Source organism: Ornithorhynchus anatinus, chromosome 4 (genome assembly GCF_004115215.2).
Source record: "Ornithorhynchus anatinus isolate Pmale09 chromosome 4, mOrnAna1.pri.v4, whole genome shotgun sequence".
NCBI lineage: Eukaryota > Metazoa > Chordata > Mammalia > Monotremata > Ornithorhynchidae > Ornithorhynchus > Ornithorhynchus anatinus.
Window position 1 is genome coordinate 71,428,338 of NC_041731.1, and position 20,685 is coordinate 71,449,022.

General features: G+C 41.2%; 1 long non-coding RNA gene across 1 annotated transcript; it reads left to right on the forward strand.

Annotated features, from left to right (window-relative positions):
* The first annotated feature begins 1,003 nt into the window (after positions 1–1,003).
* LOC120638366 lies at positions 1,004–14,679 on the forward strand. The gene is made up of 2 exons (XR_005659995.1): positions 1,004–1,173; positions 14,149–14,679. It is a non-coding gene; the product is annotated as an uncharacterized LOC120638366 (long non-coding RNA).
* The last annotated feature ends 6,006 nt before the right edge of the window (positions 14,680–20,685 follow it).

Below are 20,685 nucleotides of genomic sequence, written 5' to 3' on the forward strand. Positions count from 1 at the left end.
GCAATTGCTCAGGAAGGCTCATGCATGCCAGCTGCCAATTAAGATCTGTCAACGTCATCAGGCAAGCAATAATAATGTTGGTATTTGTTAAGCGCTTAGTATGCGCGGAGCACTGTTCTAAGCTCTGGGGTAGACACAGGGGAATCAGGTTGTCCCATGTGGGGCTCACAGTCTTAATCCCCATTTTACAGATGAGGTAACTGAGGCACAGAGAAGTGAAGTGACTTGCCCACGGTCACACAGCTGACAAGTGGCAGAGCCGGGATTCAAACCCATGACCTCTGACTCCAAAACCCGTGCTCTTTCCACTGAGCCACGCTGCTTCTCAGTACTGTTTTATATTATCAAAGGGATTCCATTGCAAAAGCTGTATATTGTGAGCTGTAGACTGTAAGCTTGCTGTGGGCAAAGAACGTGTTTACCAACTCTGCATATTGTATTCTCCCAAGCACTTAGAACAGTAAGCACTCAATAAGTACCACAGATTGAAGAGATTCCCACATGTTCTCACAGAATATCATCCAAAGACAGCAGAGTAGGAGCCTCATTTGGGACAGGGACTATGCCTGACTTAACTCGTATTCCCAGCTCTGCCACTTGTAAACTGTGTGACTTTGGGCAAGTCACTTAACTTCTCTGTGCTTAAGTTACCTCATCTGTAAAATAGGGATTAAGACTGTGAGCCCCATGTGGGACAACCTGATTACCTTGTTTCTCCCCCAGTGCTTAGAACAGTGCTTGGCATATAGTAAGTGCTTAACAAATACCACCATTATTATCTACCCCGGCACTTAGATCAGTGTTTGACATAAAGTGCTTTACAAATGCAATTAAAGAACTGCCACCATTCACATCGATCATGTTTATATATTAATTTATTGTATTTGCTAAGTGCTTACTATGTGCCAGACATTGTACTATGCACCGGGATAAATATAAGGTTGGACAGAGTCCATGTCCCATCTGGGTTTACAGTCTTAATCTCTGTTTTACAGATGAGAGAACAGAGGCACAGAGAACTGAGAAACTACTTGCCCAGGTTACACACAATACAAATGCTTGAGTGCTTGTTTATGAAGAGCACTTTCCTAAGCTCCTGACAGTACAATACGACAGTTTGTAGTCACATTTCATGCTCACAGGGAACTTACAGTCTAGAGCAAGAAACAGAAGGTAAGTACATTAATAACTTGTAATATGCAGTTTATCAATATGCCCTTAAATACTGTGGGCCTGAGGGTTGGGTGAATTTCAAATGCCCAAAGGTCACAGATCCAAGTTTACAGATGGTGCAGAAGGGAAAAGAAGGCTTAACTGAGAAGACTTCTTGGAAGAGATATGACCTTAAGTCTTTTGAAGGTGGAGAGAGTGATGGTGTGGCATATATTGAGGGAGGGAGAGTTTCAGACCATGAGGAGGATTAAAAAAAAAAAAGAGGTCAGCATTGAGATAGACAAGATTGAGGCTCAGTGAGTAAATTTGTGTTAGAGGAGTGAAGTGAGCAGATTGGGCTGTAGTAAGAGGTCAGTGAGGTAAGGTAGGAGGGGGCATGTAACAGTGATTTAAAACTGAAGGAAAGGAGTTTTGGTTGTGGAGGTGGATAGGCAACAACTAAAGGTTCTTGAGGAGTGGGGAGATATGGACTGAATATTTTTTTAGAAAAATAAACTGGGCAGTGGAGGAAAGTATGGACTAGAGAGAGACAGGAAGTAGTGAAGGGGCAGATGATGTAGTCAAGTTGGGATAAGGTAAGTGCTTGGATCACTGTAGTAGCAGTTTGGATGGAGAGTAATATAACAGTTGGCAGGCAAGTTCTCTGACCACAAGGAGCTTACCGACTACAAAAGAGGAATAATTTCCTTTTAAGAAGAAATTCCCACATATACCCATGTAACATCCTTAGGCTAGGAATCAATACTGATAATATCATCAGGAGAAGAACTAACTTTGAGAAGAAATTTCAGCATTCTACTAACAAAACAAAGAGGAATCATGACAGATTAAATCACCAGAAGAGGAATTTCCTTGAAGTGTTTCCCACATGTTCCCTTTTACCATCACCAAAAGAAAGGAGGAATGTGTTCATCCTGAAGGATTCTTTGTTAATCATATTTATTGAGCACCTTCTGTGTACATAGAGGTGGGAACTGAGAGGAAGAATATTGGAAGCATTTGAGAGTTTGGATTTCTTTAGTTATAAAAGATTTTGTGGGTATGGTGTACCCTGGCTTGTATGCCAGTGGGTTTTTTTAATAAAGATCTGTTATAATAATTGTAGTATTTAAGTGCTTACTATGTGCCAAACACTGTTCTAAGTGCTGGGGTAGATACAGGGTAATTAGGTTGTCCCACATGGGGCTCACAGTCTTAATCCCCTTTTACAGATGAGGTAACTGAAGCCCAGAGAAGTGAAATGACTTGCTCAAAGTCACACAGCTGACAAGAGGCAGAGGTGGGATTAGAACCCACAACCTCTGACTCTCAAGCCCACGGTCTTGCCACTAAGCCATGCTGCTTCTCCTTGTTATGTAGTGTGATATACACACACACACACACGTGTGTGTGCACTGTGTGTAATATATATCTATATCTATATAGCACTATCTATATCTATAGATATAAATAGATACATAGCACTATCTAGATATATAGTGTGTGTGTGTGTATATATATATATATAGCACTCTATAGTGCTTACTATATAGTGAGCACTTAAATACCCAATTATCATTTTTTGATGCTTAAATAAGTTTGTAAATTCCAGAGTTGTTTGAAAGAATAAGCTGGTTGTTGGAAGAGGCAGTTTTCAATAATTAGGGAATATTTTAATTAAATCTTCTTTAGAAAATTAACTATGAATTGAGGTAGAAGCATCTCTTGTGAATTGTGACCCTGGAATGTGGTCCTGACCCTGGCATCTGGTCCCTCCAGCAAATGCTACCCAATGGAGATATTCTTCTGTTACTCAAGTGGGTCAGTAGTAACAAGAACCACTCAACTATACTTGAAATTCTTTTACTTGATTTGACATATATAAATTTCTTAATGCATGTACAAGTTTGGAATAGGTCTATGCAGACAGTTCCTTTAGCCTCATCCTAAATTGCCCACTCTCTCTTTAGCACCATTAGGAAAGGAAGATTTCAAAGGAACTCATTACTTTATAAGTTAACCAAGTCAGCTAATATGATGGACAGAGCTACCCTGCCCATGAGCTTCCTTGTTTCATTATTTTGTGGTGAAGTATATTCATCTTATCCCCTTTCCACACATAAGATCCTTTCATTTCCCAATTCTATTTTCTCTTCTGTTCTTAAACCTTGTTGAAGAGCTAATAGTCTCCGTAAAGTAATAAAGATCACTTGCAGTTGATTTGACTTCACCTAACTTTGTAATGTACTGGTAGATTACGTGGTGGTGGTGTTGTAATAGCAGTATTGATTGCCCACTTGGTATGGTGCACTGTACTAGTGGCCTGGACATACCAAATTTTACCTATCCATTGGGATTTTATACTTAAAGGAGGAGATAAAAATCATTACAACTCTGCCAAAATAGATGAATTGAGCTCACTAAGAAGAAAAGCTGTGTGGCCTAAAGATCAGGGTGTCAGATGTGGGGTCTGATCTTTGCTCTGCCACTTGCCTGCTGTGTGACTTTGGGTGAAATTACAACTTCTCTGAGCTTCAGTGTCCTTATCTGTGAAATAGAGATGAAATAACTACTTCCCCTCCCACTTAGACAGTGAACTCCACATAACAGGACTGTGTCTCAACTCATTATCTTCTACCCCAGCACTTACTATTCTACTTGGCATATAGTAAATGCTTAAATACCGTAAATGCTTAAATGCTTAAATTGTTATTAAGATAATAATGAATATAATGATAGTTATTACTATCCAGGCCAAGCAAGGCCCAACCGGGATGTGTGTGAGTCTCGTGGTGACAACCAGCCCATTCCTGAGTGCTAGAATGAAGCACTGTGAAACTCACGGGGAAATTGCCCGATCCTCCCCACTCCACTTGCTTTTTATTGCATTATATAATTGGCAGATGTTCCAAATGAAACAGATCCCATCTGCAGGAAAAAAATTTCAACTGAGTGGAGGATGACTAGGTGCATCCAAATATTCTGTAATCCAATCAAAGGTATCTTAAGCAATTTATCCCCCTGCCCCTCTCCCCTCCAACCCCCCCTCCCCAAATTCTCTCCTTTATAGACTGTAAGCCCCATGTCAGGCAGGCGTGTTTTTCTGTATGCTCATTGTCTATCCCAGTGTTTAGCTCGGTGCTTGCTATTTAGTGACCACTTAACAAATACCCAATTGTAATTTTTTGATGCTTATAAGTTTGTAAATTCCAGAGTTGCTTGAAAGAATGATTTGGTTGGAAGAGGCAGATTTCAATAAGTAGGGAACATTTTAACTAAATCTTCTTTAGAAAATGATCAACTATGAATTGAGGTAGAAGCATCTCTTGTGACTTCATTGTGATTGATTTTATGAGGAATGGGGTGGGGAGTGGTCCAGAAACAGCTTCTAAAACCAAAATAAGGCATACAAAAAATTGAACTCTTAGCTTAAAAAACTGATCATTCCACAGAAGTTAGTCTCTTACAACTAGAAAAGCATGTCATTTATGGCACCACCCCAGGCATTTCCAGTTTTAAGTTGGTCAGTTATTATAGCCTTCTTAATTGGTACAATTATCCAGTGAACTCAGATTCAATAAAAATAATTTCAGATATTTTCATCTTGATATCAGACTTCATAATCTCACACAGGGTCTAAATGAATAATAAAAATCCATGCTGGAGCTAAATTAGTGCTACAGAACAACCTGCTGTTCAACACTTCAAACAACTATAATTTATAGATGACAGAGGCAGAAGCAGGCTAGGTCTGTCACAAGGATAAGGACTACCTTTTTATCTTATTTAGGTTTGTTTTAATCTGCAGCAACTACAATTAATCATAAAAATCCCACTCTTTCCACTCACAGCAGTTTTAATTGACTCATTTAAATGACTCATTTACAGTATGACACTAAACAGGATTCTTGTGATTGAAAAACAATGCTAGGATTTTAAAAACAGTATAAAAAGAGAACAAGAAATTCATCCTTTGCCCTTTAATGCTATTTTTCCACTTGATCTCTCTTTGTCAGTTAGGCCCCATTACACAACCAATGTTGAGACTAAAATATATTCACCTACCTTTTGAAAAGAAAAATGTGGGTGGAAGAAAATGTTTCCACTGTGTTCTTTGAATTGTTGAAATGGATTTGCTTACAAAAAAAGGTCTTTCTGATTAGCAGAAGCTGAAAGCATAATGGTTTCACATGACCTGATTCAAATAGTTTTATGCTAGCAGTAAGAGTCAAGCTTCTCGTGTCCTGAGAGAGATGCAAATAGATGGACCTTGGAGGAGCATATCCACAGAAGAAGATAGAGACAGAATCATAGAATGAGTAAGGCAGATGTGTGTGTGTATAAAATAAACAATCAGATGCAACACACCCTATACTGTCACTCATCCTATCCCTCCTGGATTACTGCATTAGCCTCCTTGCTGACCTCCCAGCCTCTTGTCTCTTTCCCACCCCAATCCATACTTGACTCTGCTGCCCTGGATCATTTTTCTACAGAAACATTTATCATGTTATCCTGCTCCTCAAAAAAACTCCAGTGGCTGCCCATTTATTTCTGCATCGAACAAAAACTCCTCTCCAATGGCTTTAAGGCACTCCACCTCCTTGTCCCCTCTTATCTCACCTCACTTTCTCCTTCTACAACCCAGCCCATACACTTCATTCCCCTAGTGCTAACCTTCTTACTTTGCCTCGATCTCACCTGTCTTGCCACAAACCCCCTTAGCCCCTGTCCTCCCTTTGGCCTGGAAAGCCTTCCTTCCTCATATCTGACAATTACTTTCCCCCAGAGCCTCAAAGGATTACTGAAGGCACATCTCCTCCAAAAGGCCTTCCCAGAATAAACCCCACTTTTTCTCTTCTCCCACTTCCTTCTGTGTCACCCTGATTTGCTCTTTCCCCTCCTCTTAGCCCCCAGCACTTATTTACATATCTGTAATTTGTTTGTACTGATGTTTGTCTCCCCTGCTCTAGACTAAGTTCCATGTGGGCAATGTCTGTGTCCTTTTATTGTTGTACTCTCACAAGTGCTTAGTACCATGCTCTACACTCAGTAAATGCTCAATAAATGAGTGGATGAATAAATGAATCATGGACACTTAGAATAGAGACGCATCTATTCCCCCAAGAAAGAATAATAACGGTGTTAAGCACTTACTATGTATCAAGTACTGTTCGGGGTTTATAGCACAACGATTTCTAAAAGCTAATCAGGCTCGCCACAGTCCCTGTCCCACATGGGGCTCACAGTCTTAATCCCCATTTGACAGATGAGGTATCTGAGGCCCAGTGAATGACTTGCCCGAGGTCACACAGCAGACAAGTAGTTGAGTCAGGATTAGAACATAGGTCCTTCTGTGTCCTAGTCTGTGCTCTATCCATAAGGTGATGCTGCTTCCCTCTGTGCCACCTCCACCACTTCAGCAATCACTCCCTCCAGGAATTCCTGTTGTAGTTTGCCCATCATGGGAGCTGGATATTAGTTTCCCTTACCTTATTCTGCTGCATGGCTCTTTGCTGTCCTCTCCTTCAATCAATCAATCATATTTACTGAGCATTTACTCTACATAGAGCACTTGGGAGAGTACAGTTCAACAGAGTTGGTAGACACTTTCCCTGCCCACAATGAGCTTAGAGTCAATTCTGGATGCTGAGAGAGAAAACAAAAGTTTCAGGCCCCACCAACCTAAGGCTGAAATCCCCATCCCAGTCCTTCAAAAATGGAGCTGAGACTGGGGCAGTGACAATACCTGGAGGGCAGTCACCATCTCCTCCATCTTAACCACCTCCAAGGGGATCTTCGCTGACTAAGCCATCACTACCCTGTCCAAGACAATGGAGATGGGAAGTTGCTTTATTTACTAATAAGTTTAAGGAGCCATTGGCACACATATATACATAAGGTACTGATCAATTAATTGCCCATTTGCTCCAGCAGGGATAGGCTAACCAGAGGAAAATCCAGGAATTTTCCAGCTTTTCAAGGAAGGCAATCTTCCATCCTTGCTTATAATGTCCTCCTTTAGATGGTATGCACCTTTTGTAATAATACTAGTAGTAATAATAAAAATAATAGTATTTGTTAAGCATTTACTATGTGCTAAGTCCTGTCCTAAGCACTGGGGTGGATGCAAGATAATCAGGACAGAGTCCCTGTCCCACATTATTCTTACAATCTAAATAGGAGGGAGTATAGGAATTTGGTTGTAAAACTGAGGCACAACAAAGTGATTGCAAGAGAAGCAGAGTGGCTTAGAGGAAAGAGCATGAACTTGGAAGTCAGAGGACTTGGGTTCTAATCCGGGCCCTGCCACATGTTTGCTGTGTGACCTTGGACAGGTCATTTATCTTCTCTCTGCCTGTTACCTCATCTATAAAATGGGGATTAAAAGTGTGAGCCCCATGTGGGACAACCTGATTATCCTATATCTACCTTAGTGCTTAGAAAAGTGCTTGGTAAATAGTAAGTGCTTAACAAATATCACAATTATCATTATTGCTCACCTCCTCCAAGAGGCCTTCCCAGACTGAGCTCCCCCCTTTTCCCTCTGCTCCCCCTCCACCCTCTGCTCCTCCCCCTCCCCCCTTCCCCTCTCTTCAGCACTGTGCTCATTTGTATATATTATTACCCTATTTATTTTGTTAATGAGGTGTACATCCCTTTGATTCTATTTATTGTGGTAATGTTGTCTTGTTTTTGTTTCATTCTGTTTTGGTATTTGTTTCATTCTGTTTTGGTTCTGCTGTCTGTCTCCCCCAGTTAGACTATGAACCCATTACTGGACAGGGATTGTCTCTATCTGTTCCCGAATTGTACATTCCAAGTGCTTAGTACAGTGCTCTGCACATGGTAAGTGCTCAATAAATGCTATTGAATATTATTATTATTATTTGGCCAGGGTCACACAGCAGGCAAGTGGCAGAGCCAGGATTAGAACCCATGTTCCCTGACACCCAGGCCATGCATTTTCCACTAGGCCATGCTGCTTCCCTTCTGATCGAGGATATACCAACTCTATTGCACTGTAGTTTCCCAAGTGCTTAGTACAGTGCTCTGCAAATAATTAGCACTCAAATACCATTCATTGATTGATCACAATTCTCTGGTAGTTGTGTCTTCCAGGTCAAACATTAGAATCATATACATTACATATGCATATGTTATACACATTCAGAAATATGTATATCATGTATTTCCTTTCAACCCAAATCCAGTATAACAAATATTTTAAAAAAATGAAAGACTGGGTAACATAGGAACTAGAAGAATTATGCTCTTAGACAACTAGGAGTCTTTTAGAGTTTAGCACCACGATTTGGCAAATTGGGAAAATATCTTTCATTTAGTAAATTATTTTATAATTGTACACAAGTGTCCACAAGATTCAGTCTGTTCATGTGCTCAAAGCTTGTCACCTGTGTCAGTCTCTTTCACAGGCTTCTCCTCTGCTTCCCACCCCCTACCTCAGGGTGTCGCTCAAAGCTCAGTTGTAGGTCCCGTTCCATTCTCTATCATGACCTACTGGCAAGAGCTTAGGAGTCAGAGGATGTGGGTTCTAATCACAGGTCTGCCACTTGTCTGCTCTCTGACTTGGAAAGTCACTTAACTTCTCTGTTCCTCAGTTACCTCATCTGTAAAATGGGGTTAAGACTGTGAGCTTGATGTGGGGCAGGGACTATGTCCAAACTGATTACCTTGTATCTACCCCAGTGTTTAGAACAGTGCTTGGCATATAGTAAGGCCTAACAAATACCATAATTATTATCTACACCCTCTCCTTTGGAGAACTCATTCAGTTCCATGGCTTCAACTATCATCTTTATGCAGATGATTCTGAGCTCTCCATCCCTAGTCCTGATATCTCTCCCTCTCTGTAGTCATGCATTTCCTCCTGCCTTCAGGGTATCTATACTTGGATACCCTGTGGACACTTCAAATTTTACTTGAATAAAGCAGAACTCCTTATAGGTCCTTCCCACCAAAGCCCGGTCCTTCCCCATATTTTTCATCACTGTAGATAGCACCACCATCCTCCCTGTCTCACAAGCCCCATAACTTTGGCATTATTCTCAACTCACCTCTCATTCAACTCACATTCTATTTTTCACCAAATCCTGTCAGTTCAACCTTTACAATACAACCAAAATTTTTGCCTTTTCCTCTCCATCCAAGCTTCTACTTCATTAATCCAAGCACTTATATTTTCCCAACTTGATCACTGCATCGGTCTCCTTGCTAACCTCCCTGCCTCTTGTCTCTCCCCAATCCAGTCCATTCTTCACTCCACTGCCCAGATCACTTTGCTTAAAAAAAAAAAAAAGTTCTGTAAACATTACTCCACTCCCCAAGAACCTCCAGTAGTTGCCCATTCATTGCCTCCTCAAGAAGAAACTCTTTAACTCAGGCTTTAAAGCAGTCACCTTGCCCCTCCTACCATCCCTCACCAATTTTTATTTCAATTTAGCTGCACACTTTGCTCCTCTAATGCCAATCTACTCATATCTCAGTTTCGTCTACCTCACCATCAGTCTCCCATCCAATGTCCTCCCTCTGTCCTGCAACAGCCTCTCTCTTCGCATCCAACAGGTGATCACTCTCCCCACCTACAAAGCCTTATGAAAAGAACATCTCATGCAAGAGGCCTTCCCCAACTAAGTCTTCATTTCCTCTTCTCCCACTCCCTTTTGCTCTTGGATTTTCCCCTATTATTCACCCCTCCCTCAGCCCCACAGCACCAGCGTGGCTCAGTGGAAAGAGCCCGGGCTTGGGAGTCAGAGGTCATGGGTTCGAATTCCAGATCTGCCACTTGTCAGCTGTGTGAGTGTGGGCAAGTCACTTCAGTTCTCTGTGCCTCAGTTACCTTATCTGTAAAGTGGGGATTAACTGTGAGCCTCATGTGGGACAACCTGATTACCCTGTATCTATCCCAGCGCTTAGAACAGTGCTCTGCACATAGTAAGTGTTTAACAAATACCAACATTATTATTATTATCTGTATTGGTTTAGTGCATAGAGCATGGACCTGGGAGTCAGAAGGTAATGGGATCTAATCCTGATTCTGCCACATGTCTGCTGTGACTTTGGGCAAGTCACTTCACTTCTCTGGGCCTTAGTTATGTCATCTGTAAAATGGGGAATAAGACTGTGAGCCCTATGTGAGACAGGAACTGTATCCAACCTGATTAACTTGAATCTGTGCCAGTGCTTAGAACAGTGCTTGACACTTAATAAGCACTTAACAAGTACCACAATTATTTATTTATATTAGTGTCTATATTCCACCACTATACTATGAGCTCATTTTTGTTTTGTCGTGTATTTAGTGGTATTTATTAGGTGCTTACTATGTCGCAGACACTATACTAAGTGCTGGGGTAGATACAAGTAATCATGTTGGACACAATCCGTGTCCCACATGGGGCTCACAGTCTTAATCCCCATTTTATAGATGAGATAGCTGAGGCACAAAGAAGTGAAGTGACCCAAGGTAACACAGCAGGCAAGTAACATTGTCAGAATTAGAACCCAGGTCCTTCTGACTCCCAAGTCAGTGTTCCATCCACTAGGCCATGCTGCAAGGAATGTCTCAATCAACTCTGTTACATTATACTCTCCCAAGTGCTTAGTACAGTGTTCTGCACAGAGTAAGAGCCCAAATATATATATGATTGATTGCTCTCTTGCTCAGATTTACAAAGCTACAGGAGGGCATGGAATTCAAATTCTATTTGAGACTTTTACAGTTTATTCTTTCAATGGTGTTCACAGTTATGCTAATATCCTGGGATTCTGAGGACTAATTTTTTCTCTCTTCAGTATTTCAGATAATAAAGTTGCAAGAAGAGATGTTTTTTAAAGCCCTAAGTTGGGGTTGTTTCATCAGGCAGCTGGATAAAGAATTACCTGAAATAAGATTTATCTCGGTTTTGCTGAATCAAGCACAGGCAGCAGTATCTGTTAGGATCCCTAATCAGGAAGAGAATTACTAATTGAATTGAGGGTGTTTTAATGATAAAGGAGAAAAATATTTCTTGACACAGTATTAGGGATGGCACAGTATGACCAATTCTGTAGCCATTCATCTGGGCCTTAAACTATGCAAATGGAGAAGAGCAAACATCATCCTTTTTAGTTTAAATTACTGAAATGAAACCCTCTATAGTCAATTATTTACTGAACTCTTACTATATGCAGAGCACCATACAAATCACTTGGGAAAGTACACTATGACATATTCCCTGCCCACAGTGAGCTCACAGATATTTTATTATTAATATAAATGAATAAATTATAGATATGTACATAGGTATCGTGGAGCTGGGAGGTGGGATGAATAAACAGAACAAGTCAGGTTGACGCAGAAGGGAGTTGGAGAAAAGGAAAAGAGGACATAGGGAAGGGCTCTTGGAGGAGATGGGCCTTCAAAAAGGCTTTGGACATCTGAGAATGATTGTCAGATATGAGAAGGGAAGGCATTTCAGCCAGACACAGGACATGAGTGAGAGATTGTCAGCAAGATGAGATTGAGGTACTGTGAGAAGATTAGCATTATAGGAATGAAGTGTGCGGGCTAGGTTGTAGTAGGAGAGTAGCAAGGTGAGGTAAGAGGGTGAAAGGTGACTGAGTGCTTTTAAAGCCAATGGTAAGGAGTTTCTCTTAGATTCATTGGATGCAATTTTGTGTTCACAGCATAATACTGTATTTAGGAAGTAGTCCACTTAAAGCACTAGATCAGCTCTACCCTTCCTGCCTTATGATGGTATTTATTGAGCACTTATTGAATGTCAACCTCAGTCCTTGAGCACTTGGGTAGGTACAAGCTAAACAGCTTGACACTGTCTCTGTCCCACATGGAATTTACAGTGTTAATTGCCATTTTACACAAGAGGTAACTGAGGAACAAAGAATTGGAATGACTTGTCCAAGGTCACATAGCCAAGTGGGCAGAGCTAGGATTAGAATCCAGGTCCTTCTGACTCCCAGGCCCATGCTCTATCCACTAGGCCATGCTACTTCCCTAATCTTCCCTAGACTTATCTCACTTATCTCCTACTGTAGTAGGAGCTCACACACTGTGCTCCTCTAATGTCAACCCATTCACTTTGCATCCTTCTTTTCTATTTTATCGCTGATGCCTTGTCCATGTCTTCCCTCTGTCCTGGAACCTGCTTCCTCTTCATTTATGAGAGACTGCCACTTTAGTGGGAAGAGCACAGCTTGGGAGTCAGAGATTGTCAGTTCTAATTCCAGTTTTGCCACTTGTCAACTGTGTGACTTTGGAGAAGTCACTTAATTTCTCTGGGTCTCAGTTCCTTCATCTGTAAAATGTGGATTAAGATTGTGAGCTCCATCTGGGACAACCTGATAATCTTGTATCTACCCCAATGCTTAAAAAGGTGCTTGGCACATAGTAAGCACTTAACAAATACCATTGTTATTATTATTTACAACCTTAGTAAAATCACAACTCCTCCATGAGACCTTACCCAACTAAGCCCTCATTTCTCCTACTCTGTCTCTTTCTGTGCCACCTATTCACTTGGATCTGCACACTTTAAGCCTTTGTTATTCACCCCACACTTGAGCCTGCAGCCCTTATAAATATGTTCATAATTTATTTTAATGTTTGTCTCTCCCTCTAGACTATAAGTTCCTTGAGGACACCAACTCTTCCAAGTGCTTACAATGGTGTTCTGCATAGTAACCACACAAATACTATTGATTGATTTCAAATGGTTGACTTTACTTGCCTCTCCTTATAACTTTCTCCCTACTTTTTCCTTTCTTTCCCATTTCTCACCTCTTCTCCCTCTTTTCTTCTTTCCCTCTCTGACCCTCCATCCTCTGTTTTTTTCCTGCTGTCTTCCCATGTTGTATTTGTCTCCTTTCATCTAGTTGTGACCACTTAGTCCTTCATCAGACCAACTCCATTTTTGTAACAGTCTACCATTTTGCTCTGAACAAACACACCACATATCTGCTGACAGCAACACGAACTGTGGGCCACCTGATTCTGAAAACCCACAAGGTCATTGATGCTGGAGGACTTGTGATGAGCAATAAGAGTGAAAACCCACAAGGTTGTCAGAGTGGGGAATTCCAGAGTGGGTTTTGCCATACCATCCTCCCAAATATGACCAGGACAGTGAGAGGATCAGGGAGTAGCAGGGTATAATCTGGGAAGGGGTTTTCAGAAATTCTTTGACTAGGTTGGAATTCTGTCATATGGACACTTTGAGTTTTTGGCCTCTGACTGGAGTCAGGGATGTTCAATCTCACCAATTCTGCGTAGCTACAGTGGAACAACCTAACCTATGACTCTTGGAACTGGGAGGTGTTAGTTTCCCAAGTGAAGGAGCAAATATAGGTTGGTACTGAACCCCTTAGGTTGAGACAACTCTGGAGGCCAAGACTGCCTTCCTATCAGCCCTGTCCGTGATCAAGGACAAGGGACCTTTTTGGCAGCTTGAGTGCATGCAGGATGTCGTAGGCCATGGGGCTCCAAACTGAAATAAGTGTACTACTCCTGAGAGGGAAGCCTTCAGTTTGAATGGACACAGGATGTCATAAGGTGCACTGCACCAAACTAGAATAAGTATATTCCTCCTGAGAGGGAAATTAAATTTGCCACATGCAAATAACTAAAAATAAGAGTATTCCTCTCAAGAGGGAGGTTCAATTTGCTGCATGAAATAAATCTTGTTTAGCTCAGCATTTCTGTCTGTTTCCTCACATTTCTCACTGTGCTGATCCTCAAACCTGTCCCTGAGCCACAGGTGATACTAATTCCCCTAAGACTGTAAGCTTTTTGTGGGCAAGGAATGTGCCTATTACCTATTTGTATTATACACTCCCAAGCATTTAGTGTGTGATTTGCACACAGTAAATACTCAAATACCATTAATTGCCTGAACAACTTTCTCCTCCTACTGACCTACCTTAGCCTTCTTCCTAATTTCTTTTCCTGTGAATCTCCCATCCCTCTGTATCTTCTAGTATGCATGCCCCTATTTTACAGTGCTGGAAATATTGAGTGCCCCCCACATACAACTGACTGACCGATTGCCACAGCTGCCAACCATGAAATCAGAATGAAGGCTGAAATTAGGGCAGGCACCATTTCGGATTTGAAGACCCAGGGAATGACTGTATACCATCCCAGCATGGAATCAACTAAGGCAACCCTACCAGAGCCCCACAACAAGGTCAGAAATGAAATAAAGCATCTTCATCTTAACCTGGAGAAGACAGAAGAAAGAGATGGGAGAAGGGAAAATAGAGTTGAACGGCAAAAGAAAGAAGGACTTGGTGGTTATTTTGATCTCCCTCCTTCCCAGAAATTGGGACTGGAGGAAACCCAAGAAATGGCTATGTCCTGGTTCTAACCCGAGAGTGTATTGAGAGAATTGAGGACACCTACTTTAGCCCCTCCCCTGAGTCAAATGAGAACCAAGGTGTTCTCTCACGCTTCACTCTTTTAGTCCTAATTTCTTGGCAAAAAGGGTATTAAATCACCACCCTTCTGAACAGAACTCAGAAAATGTTCAATGCCGATGGTTCACCTAAATACTATTTCAACAAAGTAAAGAATTACAGTAAATTTAGAGCTAGAATCTTGGCATAATACTCCCTCTCTCCCAGAAACACAACAGGACTCTCCAGACAGCCATCTGTCTTTTCCCAGGTGGACAGTGAGTCAGACGGAGAATGAATTGTCAGGCCCCTAAGTTCAATGGAACACTTTTACTTCAATTACTTAAACTGGTGGTGGCCACTCTATACATTCTAGTGGCATAAAATCACTGCTGGAATAGGATTCAGTATCCCAAGAGAGATTTCACTAGTGCTTCAGTTTATTATTAAAAATGACTGCAGGAGGCTGGGTGTTACCTAGGAATATAGATGACTCCAAGAAGCCATTATGTTAAACTTAAAAAAAAGAAAAAGATATTCACTTCTCTCAGGACTGGATATTTTCTGATTTTGAGCAAGGTCAGAAAATGTGTATACCTATACGCTGGTGATTGTAATTCATTCCAGGATCATGCATCAAATGGTCATGGTGGGAATAGTGGTGAAACAAGAGGAAGACACCAGCATTTTCCACGTCATGAACTGCACAAGAAAGTGTAGGCAGATTTAGACTTCCTGTGGCCATACCTGAAATGAGTCTTCCCTAGTGGCTCACACATTAGTATTCAGCTGGCTTTTATTGTTCTCTGAATATCAGCTGCTACCCCTTGGAAAATGCAAGGGAGGGAGAAATGTGCACAAAACTGCTCTGGGCTAAGGAAAATTAATATCTTTATGAGGCATTAAGCTTCAAGAGCCCATTTCCAGGTCTTGCCAGATGAAAGATTTGAAAGTCCAGAAATATATTTAAGTGGGTGGCAGGCATCTGGGAGATTTCAGAGTTCAATCAACACTGGGAAAATAATGAATTGCAGCAGGCTTTATAAGGCCAATTTAAGAAAATACATCAGTCATAAATTCTGTCCCTTTCCAATACAAGGCCACAGTTGTATTTTGGATTTTTTCAAAGTTTTATTTTGGAACCCTGGCAATCTACCTACTTGCATAAAACAGGACTTTATCGAGAGCTATGAATTTGATTGAAGATTTATAAAAAGCAATAGTGTTTACATTTTCAGTTAATAGCATTTTTTTCTGCATAGGTTCCCCACCACCCCAGACCCAAACCATGCTAGTAGCAGTGTGGCTCAGTGGACAGAGCATGGGCTTGGGAGTCAGAGGTCATGGGTTCAAATCCTGGCTCTGCCACTTGTCAGCTGTGTGACTGTGGGCAAGTCATTTCACTTCTCTGTGCCTCAGTTACCTCATCTGTAAAATGGGGATTGACTGTGAGCCCCATGTGGGACAACCTGATTATCCTGTATCTACCCCAGCGCTTAGAACAGTGCTCTGCACCTAGTAAGCACTTAACAAATACCAACATTACATTACTTTCTCTGCTTATTCTAAGTGGAAAAATTATTCATGTATACATTTAGAAAAACAGCCTGCCTTTGCCTGTATTACATTGATCAGGGGAGCTCAAAATGTGTCCATTGCTGAGAAATTGAATATTTACTAAATGAAACCGAAAATAGTGTTTTTAGAATGCAGTGGCTGAGGCATAAAAGTCCATCCAGACCTGCCCACAATGATTCCAGTTCTCTGTAGGTTAACACCAAACAGGTAGGAACTTTTATTTGAGGGGCAAAGACTCTTGCTGGGTACCTCTTCCGCCTTCTTTTTTTAGGTTTAATCTGTGAGGTTACATTTTTCCCACTTTCCTTCTTTCACCACTAAAGGATTTTTTCTGAAACATCTATTTGGAGATTGAAGTCCCCAAGGATCAATGTAGGGATGGAGAAACAGATCAAGGTGGAGAAAGCCTGGAACCTTGGCATTACCCTTGTCTCTTTCTTATTCAACCCATATATTCAGTCCATCACTAAATCATATCAACTCCAGCTTCACAACATCACTAAAATCCACCCTTTCCTCTCTATCCAAACTACTAATCAAAGCATTTATCCTGTCCCACATTGATTACTGTATCAGCCTACTTGCTGACAGCCATCACAACTGTCTCTTCCCACTCCAGTCCATATTTCACTCTGCTGCTTGGATCATTTTTCTAAAAGTCATTCAGGCCATGTTTCTGCAGTCCTCAAGGACCTCCAGTGGCTACCCATCTGCCTCTGCATCAAACAGAAACTCCTTACCATAGGTTTTAAAAAAAAAACTCAATCACCTAGTCCCCTCCTACCTCACCTCCCTACTCTCCTACTACAATCCAGCACTCAGACTTCACTCCTTTTAAATGCCAACCTCCTCATTGTACCTCAGTCTCATATTCTGCCTCTAGCCTGGAATGTCCTTCCCCTTCATATCTGACATAAAATTTATCTCCTGACCCTCAAAACCTTACTGATGGCACATCTCCTCCAAGAGGCCTTCCCTAAGCCATTCTTTACTCTTCTCCTACACCCTTAATAATAGTAATTATGGTATTTAAGCCCTTAATATGTACCAGGCACTGTACTAAGTGTGGGAGTGGGTACACGCAGATTGGGTTGACATAATCCCTGTTCCATGTAGGGCTCACAGTCTTAATCCCTATTTTACAAATGAGGGAATTGAGGCACAGAGAAGTGAAATGACTTGCCCAAGGCCACAACAGACAAGTGGCAGAGGCAGGATTAGAAGCCTGACCTTCTGACTCCCAGACCTGTGCTACCTTCTGCATCACCTTGACTTGTTCCCTTTATTCACCCCCTCATCCTAACCCCACTGCACTTAGGTACATATCTGTAATTCTATTTTTTCATATTATTGTCTGTCTCCTTATCTAGACTGTAAGCTTGTTGTGGGCAGGGAATGTTTCTATTATACTGTTATTTGTTCTCTCTCGAGTGTTTAGTACAGTGCTCTGCACACAGTAAGTGCTCAGTAAATACTGATCCCACTCCTTTGGTTGCTACATCTTTTAGCAATTCCCAAGAGGAAGCTCTTATGTAAGTTGGAGGCTCATTTTCTTGCAAGAGTAAGTCCCAGTTCAAGGAGATGGCCTTTCTATGCTCTGACAGCCTGCTTCTGTTTTTTTTTTAAATAAAAAACAGTCTGCAAACTCTATCTCCTTTAAACCTATCTCCTCCTTCCCAGAAGGGAGGGCTGATCTTGATTGTACTCCCGAATCCTTAAATTTCAAATTATTTTGTCACCCTAAGGCTGGTTCCTGAGCTATGCTACTGCCGTTTATAAGAAAATAAAGTTTCAGGCATTATTTCTGGTAAGGTATGTGTAAATAGGATTGGTTTGGCTTGCAGGGCACAGAAAAATTTGTTTAGTTTCCTAGTTTATGATAGGATGGAAAGCCAGGGGACATTGACTTCAGAGCAGGACCTAACTGGTCATTTTTATGTCAGGGCATTTTTCTCTCTGGCTTGGTATGCCTAATGCTGAGTTCAGTTTAAGATATAACCCTATTCCATGATAGTTCTAAATAGATAAACAAATCAACATTGCACGTTATTTTTGCTCTGGATGTCACAAACATTATCAATTCCAATAAAGGAAACAATGATATAAATCCACCCTTTCCTATCCAACCAAACTGCTACCTTGTAAATACAGTCATCCTATCCCACTTATATTACTGCATCAGCCTCCTTGCTGACTTCCCCACCTCCTGCCTCTCCCCAGTACATTCCATATTTTACACCACTACCCAGATCATCTTTTACAGAAATGTTCAGGACATATTACCCCCATCCTCAAAAATCTGCAGGGCTATCTATCCACCTCCATATCAAGCATAAACTCCACACCATTGGCTTTAAAACACTCCATCACCTTGCTTCTCTCCTTCTGGAACCCAGCCTGCACACTTCCCTCTTCTGGTCTAACCTCCTCACTGTGCCTTGATCTCACCTGTCTTGCTGCCGACCCATGGTCCATGTCCTACTTCTGGCCTACAATGCCCTCCCTCCTCAAATCTGCCAGGCAATTACTCTCCCCCTCTTCAAAGCTATACTGAAGGCACATCTCCTCCAGGAGGCTTTGTCAGACTAAGTCCCATTTTTCCTCACCTCCCACTCCCTTTGCATCACTCTGACTTGCTCCCTTTGCTCTTCTCTCCTTCCCTGGCCAACAGCTCTTAGGTATATATCTGTAATTTTATTTATTTATATTGATGTCTATTTGTATTGCTGTCTCCCCCTTCTACACTATGAGTTAATTGTGGGCAGGGATTGTCACTTTTTATTGTTATACTGTACTTTCCCAAGTGCTTAGTTCAGTGCTGTGCATACTGTTAAGTGCTTAATAAATACAATTGAATGAATATGTGGATCAAAGGGTTTAGTGTAGTGATGAACCCTTTAGTAATTGAAGTATTTATCTCTAAGACATAGATTTATTTATTATTACCATAGTTTTAGCAGTTTAAGCTTCAGTCATTTATATTTTAGAGCAGTAAACAGAATTAATATAAAATGGAAGCATTTGAAATAAACTCATTTGACCCTTTAGACTTGCATGAAATGGGCTTTTAAGTGATAGTCTGTGGAAAAATGTCTATCAATTTTTAAGGCTTACATGAACATTTACATTACTTATATTTAATTAAATATATCAAGTAATAAATATCATAAGCAGCTGCATTCCATAAATTATTTAACAGAAACCAACAAGAATGAATTAAAAGTAATTTCTCCTTAATTTTATGCCTCTCCATATTCTGGAATAGGGAAAAACATTTTTAAATGAAAGTATTTCATTCTATCCATTTTTAATAATATTCAAACTATGCTAATCAATTACCAATTATTTCTAAATCAAAGATTAAAGATATCTTAATGACAAAATCAAACTACAAGAATATCTGTTAATTCTCGAACAATTGTGTGAAAATTGAAATTTCAATACTACATGCCAAGCAAATTAACTTTATGATTAGGGTAAAATTAAGGATATTAATATTCTTATCCTGTGGTAATACCTTCGAGTTCCTGGAACAAAAAGAGAAAACTTTTGGCAGACTACCACCTAAATGAGGTAAAAATGTTTAGATGTTCGTTTGCAGAATCCTTTTAGTTTACAAAGTGCCTTAGCATTACTTATTTCATTTGGTTCTGTTAGCTAGGAAGAGGCAAGCTGTATTACCTGAATTTTATGTAGGAACAACTGAGAATCAGAAAAGTTAATTGTCTTATGCAAAGTCACATAGGAGACCAAAGGCAAAGCTGGGCCTTGAAACCAGCTCCTTTTTCTCCCAGCCTCAGGCCTTTATCTCCTTGACCCTTCTTGCTTCCATATTTCCCACATTGCTTTGCAAAATATAGGGCCAAGTGCAACTCTTGTTCAGTGGGAGCAACAAAATGCCTGAGTGATAAACCAGGGGTCAAAACTTAGTTTCTGTCATTCATTCAATAGAATTTATTGAGCGCTTACTATGTGCAGAGCACTGTACTAAGCGCTTGGGATGAACAAGTCGGCAACAGATAGAGACAGTCCCTGCCATTTGACGGGCTTACAGTCTAATCGGGGGAAACAGACAGACAAGAACAATGGCAATAAATAGAGTCAAGGGGAAGAACATCTCGTAAAAACAATGGCAACTAAATAGAATTGAGGCGATGTACAATTCATTAACAAAATAAATAGAGTAATGGAAATATATACAGTTGAGCGGACGAGTACAGTGCTGTGGGGATGGGAAGGGAGAGGGGGAGGAGCAGAGGGAAAAGGGGAAAAAGAGGGTTTAGCTGCAGAGAGGTAAAGGGGGGGTGGTAGAGGGAGTAGAGGGAGAAGGGGAGCTCAGTCTGGGAAGGCCTCTTGGAAGAGGTGAGTTTTAAGTAGGGTTTTGAAGAGGGAAAGAGAATCAGTTTGGCGGAGGTGAGGAGGGAGGGAGTTCCAGGACCGCGGGAGGACGTGACCCAGGGGTCGACGGCGGGATAGGCGAGACCGAGGGACGGTGAGGAGGTGGGCGGCAGAGGAGTGGAGCGTGCGGGGTGGGCGGTAGAA